The sequence below is a fragment of the Apis mellifera genome, linkage group LG10 (genome assembly GCF_003254395.2).
Source record: "Apis mellifera strain DH4 linkage group LG10, Amel_HAv3.1, whole genome shotgun sequence".
NCBI classification, from domain to species: domain Eukaryota; kingdom Metazoa; phylum Arthropoda; class Insecta; order Hymenoptera; family Apidae; genus Apis; species Apis mellifera.
In genome coordinates, this window is record NC_037647.1 from 6,025,544 (window position 1) to 6,043,683 (window position 18,140).

An 18,140-nucleotide genomic window follows, 5' to 3' on the forward strand; every position below is an offset into this window, starting at 1 on the left:
TGCGTCATTTCAATTTCATTATTCAAAAAAACTTTATTCAATATCTCATGAATAATATTTTTTATTAAATTTATATATTAACTTGAGAATCTACTAATTATACTAAGAAAATTTTGAAAAATTTACAAATTTACAAATTTGCATTAAATAATAGGTCTAACTTTTTTTATATATTTTGTAATTAATAGATCTTTAATGTTTTATGATATTTTAATGAAATATTTATCTTGTTGCACGTATTATTAATTTTAAAAATTAGTACCGCCAATTTGAAAAGAATACGAATCGAAAAGTTTTTTAAATTATCTAATAGATGGCAGCAGTTGTACTGTACGGTCGCACGAATCAGTCGCCATTGTGCACGGATATTTGTTGGTAGTGTTCAGTTTTTAATTTTTATTGTGTTTTAATAAATTGTGATTAATAAATGATAGTTAATTAAAAAAGAATCGCTTATTAACTGCTTTTTCACGTAAGTGTTCGAATATGATATAAATAATAATTTTCTGATTGATATTTATAATATAAATTTGTATTTAAACATTTATGTATTGCATTGCGTCATTTCAATTTCATTATTCAAAAAAACTTTATTCAATTTCTCATGAATAATATTTTTTATTAAATTTATATATTAACTTGAGAATCTACTAAATATACTAAGAAAATTTTCAAAAATTTACAAATTTACAAATTTACATTAAATAATAGGTCTAACTTTTTTTATATATTTTGTAATTAATAGATCTTTAATGTTTTATAATATTTTAATGGAATATTTATCTTGTTGTACGTATTATCAATTTTAAAAATTAGTATCGCCAATTTGAAAAGAATGCGAATCGAAAAGTTTTCTAAATTATCTAATAGATGGCAGCAGTTGTACTATACGGTCGCACGAATCAGTCGCCATTGTGCACGGATATTTGTTGGTAGTGTTCAGTTTTTTATTTTTTATTGTGTTTTAATAAATTGTGATTAATAAATGATAGTTAATTAAAAAAGAATCGCTTATTAACTGCTTTTTCATGTAAGTGTTCGAATATGATATAAATAATAATTTTCTGATTGATATTTATAATATAAATTTGTATTTAAACATTTATGTATTGCATTGCGTCATTTCAATTTCATTATTCAAAAAAACTTTATTCAATTTCTCATGAATAATATTTTTTATTAAATTTATATATTAACTTGAGAATCTACTAATTATACTAAGAAAATTTTCAAAAATTTACAAATTTACAAATTTACATTAAATAATAGGTCTAACTTTTTTTATATATTTTGTAATTAATAGATCTTTAATGTTTTATAATATTTTAATGGAATATTTATCTTGTTGTACGTATTATCAATTTTAAAAATTAGTATCGCCAATTTGAAAAGAATGCGAATCGAAAAGTTTTCTAAATTATCTAATAGATGGCAACAGTTGTACTGTACGGTCGCGCGAATCAGTCGCCATTGTGCACGGATATTTTGCTGGTAGTGTTCGGTTTTTAATTTTTATTGTGTTTCTGTTAATAAATGATAGTTAATTCAAAAAGAATCGCCTATTAACTGCTTTTTCATGTAAGTGTTCGAATATGATATAAATAATAATTTTCTGATTGATATTTATAATATATATTTGCATTTAAACATTTATATATTGCAATGCGTCATTTCAATTTCATTACACCGCGTCTTATGAGTTTAAATTATAACCTATAATTGTAATAATCGATATTATTAGAGATAAGTTTAAGTTGTATCAAATTATTTCAGTTTCCTTTCTTAAAGCATTAATTTATGTAATTTATTTTCGACAGGTAACTTTCATGGAAAATTCTCAATAAAGAAAGTACTATCAAAAGGAAGAGATTCATACGTAAATTGTTTGTTGTCTACACAATGGATCTGACTTTTCAACCTTGATATCCTATCTTCGGTACAGGACAGCATTGTATGTAAGTTGCACATATATGTAATTATGTTATAATATATTTATTGAACATATCATAGGTTATTCGTACTATTCAATTCGTATTATATTCGTAGTATATATATATATATATATATATATATATATATATATTCGATGTTATATTATTCATTGATATAAGATGTCGTAAGATATACATATTTTCAATTATCTCTCATCGATACAGCAATTATTTATTATTCTTCCTGTGACATGTAATACATATAAAATATACATAAAATATCTTATCACCAATAATTGTAAATATGTATATTACTTGTATTTTAACCACAAAATGATTTAGCGTAGTATCCCCCCATATAAGATTTGTCCTGCAAAACAACGTTAACTCCAAGTCATGAGGATTTGAGCCACCCTAGTTAGAAACGAAGTTAATAAATTAGGGGAGTTAATCCTATCCAGAATGTTTGATTTAACGTAATGCACCTTATTTATTTCCATACATCACAAACGTGAATATTTATTTCCATACATCACGTACGTTTTTAATTATATTACAAGCGTTAAATAAACTCGTGGAATTCCTAATTCCCTTTCCCTATCTTCTTTCTCTTCTTGTCTTAAAGTTCTATCGATAGCGAATATTTTCGGAATTAATTTGCTCGAATTTTAAATTAGGCCGATTAAATAGTGTCGTAAAATTTTGTATCTTTTCGATAGATTTGTTCAATAATTTTTAAATCAATTTCCAAACGATCGTTTTATATATATATATATATATATATATATATATATACATACAGTTATAAACACGTATCGTAATAATAATTCAATTAAATCTTACCAAAGGGAGAAAAAAAGAAAAGGCAAAAAGCGTTTATATATTATTGTCAATTTTTATTGAGCCATAAAAAATACATTCTTACGTTTATCTTTTTTCTTCCGTTACCAAAAAAGAGAGGCAAGCGTATACATAAATTGTTTTCCTAATAAATTATAAATCGATATCTCATATTTTAAACAAATATCCGGCTGCCTACTTGGATATTCGATCGATAACAGGAATATAGTTGGATTTGGTATAAATGCGTTTATCGGTCCTAAGAACGAAGACGAATAGATACGAGTTGAACTGTAGAGGCATAAACCAATCAGTTTAATAGAATCTCCCCTGTTGCCTATCGAATGATTCATAGGACGTCGCATGGGAAGCGAATTTATTAATAAGAGGCAGTCAGCCATGCCATCAGACCGGCTCCGAACTGATTCGTCATTATTACATGGGTTCTGACCCAACCATCTTATAACATCCAACGCTAATTGGTCGCCGTGAACGCGTTTCAACTGTTGATTTATCATCCCGATAAATAGCCGCGCTCCTCTTTCGCTTTTTCTCCTTGTTCCTCCCGCGTCCTCCACTCGGATCAACTGTTTGCTGCCATTAAACGAAAATTTAACGGAATGCTGATAAAAAGAACGGAATAAACGGGAGAAATTAGGTGCACTAACGATTGCATACGTGTGCATGATTACATGGTGCAGCGAACAAGGGAGGGACGATTTGTCATGCGTTATATACGGTGTATCCACACTGTTTACGAGTCGAATAGATTAAGATGTTATTTTGTTTCGCTTATTACGGATGATCGTCGCCTCTCCCGCCAATACCAATCCCGTTTGTACACACGGTTATCGAAACTATAAATTAACTCGTCAAATGTTACACGCGCGTCTTTCGAGTATCATCACGAGAACGATATTCAGATTTCGATAGATTGAAATTATTCAGAATTATTGAAATAATGTACAAATCTTTTAAATCTGTGGCAACGTTATTCAAATAATACATATTTGAAAATCGTATCGTTCGTAATCATCTCTCGATATTATTCGGAATCATTCTTTTTCCTTACTTTCGAAAGCTAATGCATCTCGAAAAGTTTTCAAAGTAAGCATTAATGCATTTAATATATTTATCCGGCTGTTACATCAGCCTTTTTTACATAACCGCCGCTGGATACTGGAGATACACGGTATTATTACGGTTAAACCGGGTTATTTGAAAGTATCGCGGCGAGAAAAAGCGAGAGACGGGAAGGATGGACGGAAAGAGACAGAGATAGAGGGAGAGGAAGAGACGAAGAGACGTTGCAGAGCGTATTGGATGTGCAACTTCTTGCGCAAGAGGTGCTCTGCAGTGATTCATCATTGTTACCAGGAATATTGGGATATATATCGGGGAAGTACCTCGGGCTGGAAGCAAATGGAGTAGACAGGGGTCTATACCCTCCATCTACTTAAACGCCCCTACATTCCACCGATGGAGGGTACTTACCACTACTGGCCCCGCTCCCTGCAGTTTTCTGATTAAACTACCTCGATTTCCATGAACGAAGCAGCGCGCTTTACGCGAGACTTCACACGATTGACTTTACGCTCTTCATCGCCTATATTAATCCTTTCCACCCGCAGTTTCCGAACAATGCAAGGAACGGCGTGGATGCATCGCGGGATACGTAATGGAATTTTCGGTGTACAACGAATTCGTTTTAATCTCTTAATGGATGCAGTTTCGGACGATGAGCAGTAACCGAGGGAAATTTATTTATCATCTCTTCAAGGATACAGTTCGAGGCAGTTTTAATTCTCTTCTTCAATCAAGATAAATTATCCTCTAATTGACTAATTGAAAGGAGGTATATTTCTTTCCTCTTCGATCCCAAAAAATAATATCTTCGCTTTTCATCATCTTGATAATAATGGATACACGATATTCTAGGAGGAGACGTGCACGCGTCTCGTCTCCTTTTTTTTCACCACGATTCCTTCCGCATTTTTAACGAACCGATCGGGGGTTGAACGCGCAGCTGTAATCTTCTCTCTGAACGGGCCAGCCTTCAATCTGTCATCGTGTGTTATCCACCTCCACCGCGTGCTGAATTTCATAACGTAACGAGAAGCGTATAAAAATAACCGAACGTGCGCCATATGCGAAATACGCCATGTGGCAGAGGGTCAACAATGTCACGGAGAAGAGAACATCTTCCCCGTTGAGTGAATCGAAGAATGCCGAAAAAGGGTGCGTTCCGTGCAGCACCTGCCTGCCTCGAGGTGAGACTTAGTCAAGATTATTCCCTCTCTCGAGATCTCTCGTCGTGAAAGAAGGATTATCCTTCTTCTTCTGTTCTCTCTTTTTCGTGGTTAGCCAAACTGTAACAGGATGATCAAACGTTTCTTCTCTCCCCTTCCTCGAATTTTTTTCTTCCCCCCATCTGGGTTTATTAAAATCGCGTGCGTGCGAGACAGGCACGCGATATTCTTCCGCGCGGAGGAATTTTTATGCATAATTGGAAAGTTTCCCGCCGTCGATTAATGCGGACGATAAGTTTTCTTTTTCACGAGAATTCGAAACTCGCCCAGAGGTTTTATTTTCTGAATGGAATCACGGAAATTATTTTCGTCCGTTTACGACAGAAGCCAGAATTGAAATTCCGGATACGACGAGATATTCGAATATCGGCCAATTAGTTCGAAAGCTTCGTTCTTTAATCTCACTTTTGAAGCATCGATTCCATCGACGTATAAAGGAGACGAAGTATTGTTACATACTTTATAATTAAAATTCGTTACCAATCAAGTCAACCAAACAAAAAATCCACGAATTCACCCAACGTTACCTATCCACCCACGCTCTGGTCGTCGTGGAGCAAGAAGAGCCGTGGTCTATTACCGTAACGAGAACCGAAATCCCCGAGTAAAACACCGTATCCCTAACTGTCCTAAGGCGAGAAAGAACGTCGAGAAGGGATTGTTGAACGAGGGCAAACCTGGCTGGAGGTAAAGTACCCTTCGGCCCCTACTCGAAAAGGGATTATCCAGGCCCGGCGTTCGTATCGGCGGTTTGCCACAATGTAACACGACGATCAAAGTTCTCGTTGCGTCGTTGTTCCCTACCTATAAAGGGATCCACCGCGCCGGAGGCATCGCGAGGAAATCACGAAAATACATAGACTGGTCGGTCGTCTCTCGGCGCATAGCTTTTTCCACCTAGGGTTCACCTTGTTATTGTTAGTTATCGCATTAATACCGGTGGGGGACCGGTCTAAGGGTCTGTCTCTCGCTATGTGCGGCGGGCATAACCGCGTGTTCTGGATCTGGTGTGCGCACATTAGCAACGAGAGGGGAAAGGGTTACACAAGGTGAGACGGATCAGCCAATATTTTTTATCCTGATATCCTCCCATGAAAATGGCCTTATTTTTCATGGAATAAAAGGAAGATGCATAAATTGGAAATTTTTTATTATTCGAATTGTGGAAAATCTGTCTGTTTCGAAACGCAAATGTTCTTGGAGAGAAAGGGACATCGATCATCTCTGTTAATAAAAATTTCTCTCTCCTTGTACAACTTGGCGAAGTGGGATAGAGCTTCCCGTAATTGGCTTAAGAATTTAGACCGGCGTTGATGCGTCGAGGGAATCGCAATAACGATATCGAGCGACAACGATAGGGAAGCCGGTCAAGCGTCTGAAAAGAAATCGAAACGAGAGAGAGAGAGAGAATCTATAAAGCCGGTGGGCTGGCAAATGTCAGGATGTTGTCGTCGACGATGTTTCCCCCCCCGCTGCGCGTGCAAAAAGTATCGACACCGACGCTTTCCACGCTTTTTTCGAGCTTTAAAAGTTCACAGCTGTCCACGGCACCTCCGCGTGGCGCTCGATCTCGACCGGAAGTGGACGCGCATACCGCAGTGTGTTCAATGTCAAGGACAGCTGTTCCACCACGAAACCGATTTCCTTCATTTCTCTCCCTCTCTCTCTCTCTCTCTTCTGTTCTGTTCTTCGTGCACTGTACTCGTGCACGTCGTGTGTCACGTGTCAGGGTCTCGATCGGTTTTCGAGGAAGTCGTAATGTATCACGAGTGGCGTGCACCTTCGAACGGGGGATTCGAACGGAAAAGAGCGATTCTGAACGATTAACGGGTGCCATTTGCTGTGTCTCGTGTGTCTGTACAGCGTGTTTTATAGTTGAGATTATCATCTCGATTTTTTTCTTATTATTTGTAGAGAAAATTTGAGCTTGGATGGAAGTTTTTAGATGCTAGATCTACATCAGAATAGATAAATGATGCTGAAGAGTAAAAATTGTTGTACGAAATAAAAAAAAAGCATCGCTTAACAAATTCTCCATCCACAAAAATATTAAAATACGTAACCTTTGACACCTTTTCTCGCTTTAACGACGATAAATAATAATAATCTCGAACGAAATGAAACGTGTACGATGTCACGAAGTTTCAAAGGCAGAATTTTGACGAAACGAGAAGAAAATTAAATTAAATGATGCGAAATCGGTCAGAAAACGAGGTGTCTTGTCATCTCCCGTTGGACTCGTTTCGCTATGGAACTTTCATCGCGAAACTTTTCATCGAAACGGGACAGATAAATGACAAAGTTTCGTTTCACCATTATCCTTCGCCTTTTCTTTTTTCTTTTTTTTTCCTTTATCGCGAAATCACCAATATCTGGATAATTGAAAAAGGAAGTTGTTAACGGGGAAGAAGTTTCGACGTCTCTTTCCATTAAATATTAGTAGATCGAATATCTAGGATGATTTTGCTACATCAAACACGGTAACACGTATCGAGAAGTTGGCGTTGGTCCAGCAATTAAAGCGAGACGGAAAGAGAAAGAGATGTTGCTCCCTTTTGAGAAAAGAACACCACGGACCATTTATTTCTAGGGTTGAACGCGTTTCTTCGCCGTCGATTCTTGCGGCGTGGCCTTTGATAATTGGTCTCTCAATGTCCACGACATCTGGGAAATTAGCGAGAGATAATAATTAACGTTTCTCTTTCGCACAAACGACCACGGAGTTCACAAAGCGTCGTCTTTGGTAGCGTTGGATCGTGGCTACGAGAGGTTATCGTACGCGTTCTGTCGTCCTTTGCTCCGGGCCCTTTGATCCCCGTGTTTGTAGACGAAGAGACCGCCTTACGGGTGTACACTTGTTATCACTTTGAACAACCCCCTTCCTCTCGACGATTAACTTTATTAACGTTATCGAGACAATATAAATAGGCCCACGTTTGGAAAACTATTGAAAAACTATCAATTTGCCCAACGATTATTCTCAACAAGGATTATTTTAAAGCAAGAATTTCATCAAAGTATAGCGGATCGAAGAGATATACAGAGAGAAAAAGAACGCAACAAATTTATATGAATCGACACGAAGGATCGAGGATTCAAAGAAACCATAATCGTGTAAAATGGCACAATGGTACATCGTACACACGTTGCAGATAGGGGATGCATTCTCAGATGCTCTCAGTATCCAGGGAAATTAGCGGGCAATAACAATTAGCTAACCGAAACGGTTGATAAACGGCTACCCACGAAGCCACGTTTCCCTTTTCCTTTGAATGGAAATCGTCGGGGCACATTGTCCCCGCAGCGGGTGGCTGCGAGTTTTCCGGCCCTGAACGCGCCTCCACCTTTTGTGCCCGGTTAAATGAAAAGTCATCTCGAATCTATTACCCTCGAGTTTTGCGACACGGGCCGGGGTAAATATTTGGCCCCCTTGCCGGCCACGCGTAGAGGGGGATTCCTCCCATTGTTGCCGCTCCGTAATTTACGATCCGCCACCCCTTCCCTTCTCCCCTCCTTTATTTTCCTTCCTTCCTCGCATCGCGGGCGTGATCCCCGCGGCGATAATTGTCGGATTCTCGGCCGGGTGGAAGTTTTCGCGCCTCTCTCGCCCACGAGAGCGAGAATCGCGTCGAAGGGAGAGGATCGGCGTGGCCAGCAGGGGTTTCGGTCGGTGGTTGATTGTGGCGATTGTTCGCCGCCACCACCGATTCGTCTGGCCACGGCTTTGTCGCCACGTGGGTATCCGTCGACGACGGATATTCCCCCGAACTCGATCGTAGACGCGGGGAGAATAGGTGTTTAACGATACGGTAAATGGTGGAATTCGTTCACGGTTGTATGGGACGATTCGTCGTAGGGGATGGTATTGAGGGAGGAAGGGACGAGGTGAACCGTGGAGTGAGGAAAAATCGAGATAAACAGTTTCGTTTTCTCTTCGTATGAGAGGATAGAACGCGTAGTTCGGGAACCACGAAACCGTATGGAAATTCGTGTTTTAAATTAAAGATCCGTAGACAACGCGGAGCGGCGTATAGACAAACAATAGAAACAATGGATGCTCGTTGGTCCTGTGCATTGTACAGCACCGGTCGTGTGCGTGGTGGAGAGACCCATTCTTGGCCACACAATGGCTATAAGGTTTCCCGAATAAAAAAAAGAAGAAAGAAAGAAAGAAAGAAAGAAAGAAAAGGAAGGGGGAGGGAAAAAGGAAGAGCGAGAGAAAGGGAGAAGAAAAATTGTAAAAAAGGAGGGAAAGAGACAGTTCCTCGTCATAGCGCGGCGGCGAGTGTGTGCTTTTGAGATGTTAAAATCGTCCCGAGGCTCGCGGCAAATATTTAGTCGGGAAAGCAAATGTTCTCGACATTACGAGAAGAGCTTTTCAAATAATAATACCATGTATCGACCGAACGAGACGGGGAGGGGGAGGACCACGTTATAATAAACGTTAACGAAATTTCACGCTTTTGCAAACCGTTTATTCGTTACGATCGTTATACGATCGATCGAGTTGCGCTTCGAAAAAGAAATAAAAAAATAAATAAAAGAGCATCTTAGGAGGGAATTCTCGATCCATTTATCCTCCTCCTTCGTTCCACCTACGTTAACCAACGATTCTCTCGTTTCGATATCGTTCATTCGAAAGTAAACTTTCGAAATTTCATCGCGATCCTAGATTGGTCGTGCGATTTTATATCCGAAAAGGGAAAGAGAGGAGAAAAAGAGCGAGGAGAAAAAAAGGAATCGTCCATATAGGAGCGGGAAACTGCATCCTCCTCCTGTTATTCCTCCGCGGCGGACTTTGTCCTCGAAGTTCGGCAGCCGAGGTTTATAAAGGTAAAGTTGGAGTGAAAGGATAGGCATAGCCCTGGTTGCTGTTGTTGCAGCTGCCAGCCGGAATTTCGGTGAGAAAACAAAGTTCTTGGAAAAGTAAAACGCCTTGGAGGCGCATTGAAACCATCGCCCCTCCCCCGCCCTTCCCATCGCCCTCGTCAAACTTTATCTTCCATAAATTTATATTCCACCGTGTTCCGTGGCTGGATACCGACTTCGCGATTCTTCCATCCCCTCGTGTTGTTCGAACGATTTAACCCCTCGACTGGTGGTGGGGTGCTCTCGTGTGCGCTCTGCGTGTTGCTCTTTCCGAGTCGTTCGCCAAATGCAATCGCGAGGAGCGAATATATAAAAAAAATAATATCAATCGGGACGATTCCTTGGAAATTCGTTATTTCTAAAAATTTTCTAACTATAATTTATATCGAATAGAAATAATAATATTTCATTTGAATGAGAATTAAAAGAAGAGCTTTTGCTTCGATCCATCATGGGTTGGTGAAATGGTGACGGAATGCCTTGAACGAAAAAATATCACGTGCCAAGACGCGAACGGTGGAAAAAATTTCCAGATTGGGTGGGTGTTGAGCGGGCCAAGTTTAATTAAACGGCCACCTGCTCTTTATTATTTCCACTCGATCGGGTCCGATCGATTCCTTCGAGAACGAAACGACACGAAACCGGATAGCGAGGCTGGATGCAAATCGCGAGGATACGGAAACATCTGCCGATCTTTCTTTCCAGAACGCGTCCTAGTATATTGTGTGTACATATTTGTCGGTCATTTGTTCCTAGACGCGGTGTCCAAGTTATTCCCTAAGAAAGAAGCGCGCGTCTCAAATATTATTTCAGGACGTTTCTTTCGTTCTCAACGGAAGCTCGCTCTTGTTCCACGTTTCAATGGGGATACACAACAATCTTGGCGCCTTTTTTCGCCTCTCACGGGATAATGGATTAGTCTCCTCGTGGTACCACGTCATACCCCGCGTCAACTTTCCCTCGGCCGAGTATATATTTGAACAGGTTGCCGACGACAACAACCGGTAAAGGAGAGAGAGAATCCCGCCCGCGGTCACAGGAAGGGAAAAGGGGGGATGAACACCGCTTTCACACCGCTCTCACGAAAAATCTTTAGGGTTCGAGAAACGGAACGGAAGGCTGTACGTTGGTATTTCGTTAGACTTATTATAGATCTGTGTCAAAATGATCCCGTGGAAAAATAAAATGGAGACTGTCTGCTCGTTAAAAAGTTGAAGATCGCATATAATGGGGGAGCAGGAGCGTTATTGAGTTTGGAGGGGGAAAAGAAGAAAAAATGGTAATAAAAACGGAATTGGTTGTTTCTTCCATAAAAAATGCAATCTTCGAGTCTCGTAAATCTGGAGGAACCCCTATCGAACGATTTATAAAGCGGTACACGTTCATCGATACACGATTCCAAACTTCTGTTGGAGAGACACGGTTCATTTCGTCTCAAGCGTCATATTTTTTCTTCCTTTTTTTTTTTTTTATGAAACGTCTGGTCAAGCGTCGAAGCACTCGTACTTCCATCATTATAGAGGAGGAGAGAGGTTTTGGCCGAGGAGTGTCGCTTTCGAAGCACGCGAAAAAAGATCAGATCCAACGACACGAGTGAGCACGTTAAATTTATTTTCCCCCCCCTTTTTTTTTTTTCACCGGTACTGGAACGAGAATGAAATTTAAGAGGCAATCTGTGTCTTGTTTTTTTCCTTTTTTCTTTTTTTTTTTCGTTTGACTTTCATGGTACGAAGGCAGATGGCTGTTCGATCGGTCAAGGAATTTACGATGTTTTCGAGCACTCGTCGATTTCGAGGCATGTTGCGCGCCGCCATTATATTTTGCTATGGCCTATCGGTCGCCATATGACGAGGACACTTCAGTTACAGATTGCCACGTGCCTTCGACACTCTCTCTCTCTCTCTTTCTGACGATATTGAAATTCTTCGCCGTATTCTTCTTATTATTTCCATTACGTTTCCCCTAAGAATTTAATCTTAACGCATCTCGCGTGCGAGATCATCTTGGGGAGACGTTAAAGTGGAAGAAGTTGAAAAAAGATAATTTCAACGTTTTCGATCAAGAAAAAGAAAAATAAATAAATTGAACTTCTTGAAGGAATACATGTGCTTGTAGAAAATGTTGTATACAGAATACGGGTCGTAACGAATAAAAATGTCGCGACATCTTGAACTTTTGAATTTGTTGAATCGTGGAGGAGACTTCAACTTCCGCTCGAGGGAGGTCGTGTCCGAACCTGGCGCGCCATTATTGCGGCCAAGCGTGCGACGTAAATCCATTGTTATTCGGGTCAACGATAAGTATCCAACCGGTTACTGGCTTCGTGTTTTATACATTTTGATAAGAGCATTTCGAGCGAAGAAAGTGCGCGGAATGCAAATCAAACACGTGCGCTACTCCCGAGTTATCTCTTATTAACGTGAAAAATGCGTTTCTCGCGCGAGCCTCGGTTCATCAAGCGCATTTATTTTATTCACCGACAATGAATTACAAGAGAGAGAGAGAATTGAGAGAAATTTTCTCGCGTTTTATCGCGTTTACCACACATCCTGTCCTCCACGTTCACCAAGCAATAATAATAATAAGGAAAAATGTAAATCCCTTTGGGACGATTTTTAATTCGCCGTTGATTTTATTTCAATAAAACCGACGCTTTCAACGATGCAATTATGCTTCACAAGGAATGGACGACCGACTTTGACTCTTGAGGAAACGAGAATCGGTCTACCGCTTTGAATATAATGTTTGCTTGATGGATCGCTTGATAAGTGGAGGGAAATTATTTAAATCTGTTCTGATATTACATGGATTCGAAGAATTACGCCTGTTGTACGTTGAACTCTTGGATTTGCGAAACGAGAGAAAAATTTCAAGATAATGTGTAATTTAGAAAATTTCGATGTGGACGATCTATCGCTTCGACATAAGTCGATGTAAAAAACCTCTTTCCTTTTCTAAAATTCGAGCAATTCGAATTTTCGATTCCTAAAGTTAGAAAAATTTGCGAAACGAGAGAAAAATTTCAAGATAATGTATAATTTAGAAAATTTTGATTTGGACGATCTATCGCTTCAATGTAAAAAACCTCTTTCCTTTTTTAAAATTCGAGCAACTCTCGAATTTTCGATTCCTAAAATTAGAAAAATTTGAAGAGAGAGAAGAAACGATTCGTATTTTCTCTTATACCTTTTCCATCTTGCACAATTTTACACGAGAATCTTTTTCTATGGATAACGCAGGAGCGACACACGAGGCTCTCCCCACGATATACATATATATATACATTTCTTCACATGTTTCCAGAGGGTGGCTGGAAACGGCCACGAGGCTAATATCAATAAATCGGTCTCTGATAGCGAACCAAGTCGTAGTTTCTGTCTCGTTACGCAGGTACGTCCCACGGGATACGTAGTTGGTAGGTATAGGAATACCTTGGCTGGTTTGTATAGTAGCAGAGCCCTACTTCCTGCCGCCCCTATTGATCCCCCTTTATCCCGGTGCTCGCTAGTCACGACATCGCCAAGAGGCACAGCCAGAACCTCACCAGTCAAGGGGGTAGGGGAGGGTGATGTTTAATTCAAGTCCAAGCACAATGCTTCCTCAAGAAGCGTCTCTCTCTCACTTTCCATATAAATTATTCCGCGGTCTCGCATTCAAAGACCTCCTCTCTGCTGCCCTCCTCCCTACGCCCTCCCCCTCCCCTCTCTCTCTCTCTCGCCTACGCAAAGGAATGCGCCAAAACGACCTCGCGAAAAAAAATCTACGCACCTTTTCTGCAAAGTGTCTACCGTTCCGTGAAAAGAGGCTTCCTCTTTGAGCCACCGTTCCACGATGATGAAAAATTGAGAAACTTGTCCCTGGAACGGATTTCGAAAGGTAACCCTCCCCCTCCCCATCGTACTAATGGCGTAGGATACTGGAGGAGGATAGCAGCGCCGGAGGAGAAAAACTCCTCCGTTTTACTCGGATTTCGGGAAACGAGAATTTATCGTTTTGGAAAATTTTCTGAAAATTCTTCTCCTCATATATACGCAGGATTGGTTATTATTATTATTATTATTATTGTTACACGTAGTGGAGAAGATATAGCTGGATCGATGGATGAAAGGGTTTTATCAATTCTGATTTTACGTTACATGCAAATAATAATTTTTTAAATGGTATATTTTCTGAAAATCGTTAGGCAACAATATTTTGTGGTTATGGATAATGATGTTGTAAAAATTGTAAAAAGTACTAAATTTCGTTTAATGTAAATTTAATCCATGAGGAGCGATTTATAGCAACGAATAATCATTATCACGTATCCCGCTTCCTAGCGCACTTATAACGCGAAACGGTATCGTCGATCGAAGTCTCGGCGTTCCTTCTCCTCCTCCTCCTCCTCCTCTTTCAGAGGAGAAACAACCGTTTCCTCGAGTAATTTACCCCCCATCGACGGGTCGCTAAAAAATAAAGATATATTTCTCGAGATATTAGGAGCGAACCCCATCATTTTCTTTCGAGCGGCGAGCATTCGAAATGCACTCGTTCCATGGGAACTCCGCCTTCTTGCCCAAACGGGAACCAGAAAGTTCGAGGGAGAGAGAGAGAGAGAGAGAGAGAGAGAGAGAGAGAGAGAGAGAGAGAGAAGAGAAACGACGGAAAGAGAGAAAAGAAACGGGGGATCTCGTCTTTTTTGCCGTGGTACCGATCAATCTCTCGAAAATACGGACAGTTATCCAGCCTTTCTCGACGTCTTTCGCCTGTACGAAATCCTCTTCGGTGCCGGCTGGCTGGACATTAGTCGCGAGGCATGTCGTATCGGGTCGGGAGATAAGACGTCCGATTTAAGTTCGCGAGAAAGGAAGCGCGCGAGGAGGATTAAAGGTCAGAAGAAGAAGAAGAAGAAGAAGAAGAGGAAGAAGAAGAGGAGGAGGAGGAAAGAAGGAAGAGGTGGTGGTAAAACGGCGGAGGCCGTGGAAAGAGCTCGAGGGAGCTCAGAATCTTTTGGGGACTGTCGACCGATTTAATTGGCTTTCTTGGCGGAGGACCGCGTCTCGTGGCAAGCGCAACGAGTCTTGATTCTTCTCCCAGACAAGTCCAATAAATCCTTCCCTCCCTCCTTCCCTTCCCCTTTAAACGATGGTGACAAACTAAACCCCCTCCTCCCGTTTCCCACCCTTTCCACCCCTTTTTTTTATCTGATCTCGCGGCGAAGGATACACAGAAGAAACGCGCGAGGCCGGCGAGTCGGACGGCTCTGGCATAAGGAGAGGTGGTAGAGATCCTGCGTACCGATAGAGTCGGTTAAACGGGGGTGAAGGGAGGGAAAAGGTGAAATAAAGGGCCGGGAAAGGGGTTGTTGGAAAGAGGAGGGGGGGGTACGGTGGATGCTCGGGTTGCGTCTTGGTAGCCGGTGATGTCCTCGCATTAAGAACTCGTTCCCTTATCGGGGATGATTTATAAAGGCATTCAATTTTGAAGGGGCTTCCCGTCGAAAGGGAATCGCCGAAATAAATATCGGGTGTTCGCGATCTTTGGATTTCTCTCCGGGCGGGGGGAGGACAGATGGTTGTTGCACGGCACCGGGAATCGGTGCTCGAATTGGTCGGTCCGTTGAACGGTGCACATGTCGTTCGAAGGATCGACTTCTCTGCCGCCTTGTATCGTACCATTTTTCCATCACCGACCGTCTCCCCTTGTCTCTAAACGATGCGAGATTTACGACGTAGCCGTGTTCTAAGTTTCTCCAATCGAGAAAGTCGCTCGCCGGTGTTAAGGAGGATTAAATGACTCGATTCGATCGCGTCCGATTATCTCGAACGAAGATGGAAAGACGATTTATTTATTCAACGTTTATTTCCAGCATAAATGTAATGTTATATATTTGGAAGAAGAGATAGTTTGAACGTGGTGTAACACGTATTCAAAATTATTGGAATAATTGTTTTAAAATTTTACACGCGTATCGTAATAATGTATTCGTTATACGCGAAATTCAATTCCAGAGGTTTTCTCCTCTGATAATAGATTATGTTTTGATTATCGAAATTGGCAAAGTATGGATTCGCGCGTAATTAACTCTCTCCATCTTCATTCCTCGACAATTATAACACGGTGATCCGACATAATTTGGGTCGTTTCATCGTTTCGAAACTCTCTCATCAATTACAGGTGTCTAACGCGAGAGCACGATCGTGTTACGTTTCGCTAATTCATCATTATCCCATCGTTTCGATAGTCACGTTTCGAGTAGATAGCCGGCATATTAATGCAGGGCTGAGAGTCACTGAAGTTCTTCTTCGGGGCGCATCAACAGGGATGTATTCATCCATCGAGTTAACGCACGGTCAATTTGTCCAAGACATGTCAGCTCCGGTGGAAAAGGATACCTTAATAAATTGTTGCCATGTTCGCCAGCCAGCGTCTTCCTTCCTTTCTTTTCTTATTTTTTCCTTTCCTCCTTCTTTTCTTTTTCTTTTTTTTTTTTTTTTGAACGACGGTGGTCGCGACGTTTCGACTTTTGGTGGGTATTGTTTTGTACGTCCGCGTCGGTGTTCTCGCTTTTTTTACGCGGGGTCCCCACGACGATGTCCCCCTTTCCCTTTATTTTTTACACCTGACCACGAGTCCTCCTCGTCTCCCTCGCTCTTGATCGACCCTTATTAACTTCGACTTTTCGGATGGATTGATCGAGTATCAACGGTGTTTCTCGAGTGCCTTGAATTCTTTTTTTTCTCTCTCTCTCTCTCTCTCAGTCGATCGTAAGTTAGCGGTAAGTATCCACTTACCGCGAGTTAAACCGTTTAAGCTTTCAGTTACGAAGGAAGGTATTTATATGGCCTCGAATATTGAATAATCGTTAAATGTTTGTGTGCGCGTACTATACAGGGTGTTGATATATTCGTGGATTATCTTTTCGAGATCGAACGCAAATAAATGGAAAAGTTTCTGCACAAAAATGTCGATCAAAATACATAAAATGTATCTATTTAAGAGTTATCTTTATTTTAATTTCACACTTGTAATCTAATGCTCGATTTTTAAGCAATCTTTCGATTAATCTTTTACCTTATTTATAATATCAAATTGGCATTAAGTTAGGATTAAGATTCTAAAAATTATTCTTATTGCAATTTCAAGTTTCAGATAATAATTTTATATGCAAGAATTTCAATGACAATGTACCGGTACATTTTCGTTCCTACATCGATCTCTCTCTCTGTTCGTCGAAAAATTGTTGAAATTAGAAGTTAAACGCGTCCTATCACCGCGCGCCCCTTAATCGCTTTAACTTTACGACTATATACAGTCTGGAAAATAGATCTAATAAGACGGTGTACGGGGCATTGCAAAGGCTCTGCCGGAATCAATTTCATTTTTCAATTTCATCCGGCCTCGTGGAAGGAAAAGCCACCTCGAGCAAGGAAACGTACCATTTTGCGTCTTACGTGTGTATATATATATATATATATAGTAGGAGGATCAGAAGCTTTGCTCTATGATTACGTGAGCTAGTTCGAGCCGGACAGACAATAACGCAACCCAACCCGACCTAACCCAAATAACTTCATCTTGCCCAATAATACTGGCCGCTCCTGATATTTCCAGCATCGAGATGGCGCAATCCCTCCGACCGAAAATCTACCGGGGACCGCTAGAAAAAGGTACACAAGATCGAAAATGAGATTTTCATCGGGTTCGAATATTAAGGATAATCGACGCTTCCGTTTTCATATCTATCCACCTGGTATATTGCTCGAATTTTCCTCGAATCGTACCAATTTTATTTCTGAATAATTCGTTTAATTACGTCAGGGTTAGGGATGGGATCGAGTGTCTCGCGAGTAGAATTTGAACTTTTAGCCTGGGAATGTTTGACAATTAAAATACCAATCTTTAATATTTAAGTTTTTCAAGATTCGATATGTAGTTTGTATATACTTCGTTTTCATATCTATCCACCTGGTATATTGCTCGAATCGTACCAATTTTATTTCTGAATACGTTTAATTACGTCAAGGTTAGGGATGGGATCGAGTGTCTCGCGAGTAGAATTTGAACTTTTACTCTGGGAATGTTTGACAATTAAAATACCAATCTTTAATATTTAAGTTTTTCAAGATTCGATATGTAGTTTGTATATACTTCGTTTTCATATCTATCCACCTGGTATATTGCTCGAATTTTCCTCGAATCGTACCAATTT

The 18,140-nt window shown here is 40.3% G+C and overlaps 1 long non-coding RNA gene across 2 annotated transcripts in view; it reads left to right on the forward strand.

Moving 5' to 3' along the window:
* Positions 1 to 888: 888 nt before the first annotated feature.
* Positions 889 to 18,140, forward strand: part of LOC100578455 — a 30,622-nt gene continuing 13,370 nt past the window's right edge. Inside the window, exons 1-2 of one of the 2 annotated variants that reach the window (XR_003305464.1) lie at positions 889 to 1,030; positions 1,818 to 1,955. This is a non-coding gene — a long non-coding RNA (uncharacterized LOC100578455). Of the gene's footprint in view, positions 1,031 to 1,443; positions 1,579 to 1,817; positions 1,956 to 18,140 lie in introns of those variants that run through there. The other variant, XR_120098.4, reaches the window with a different exon arrangement.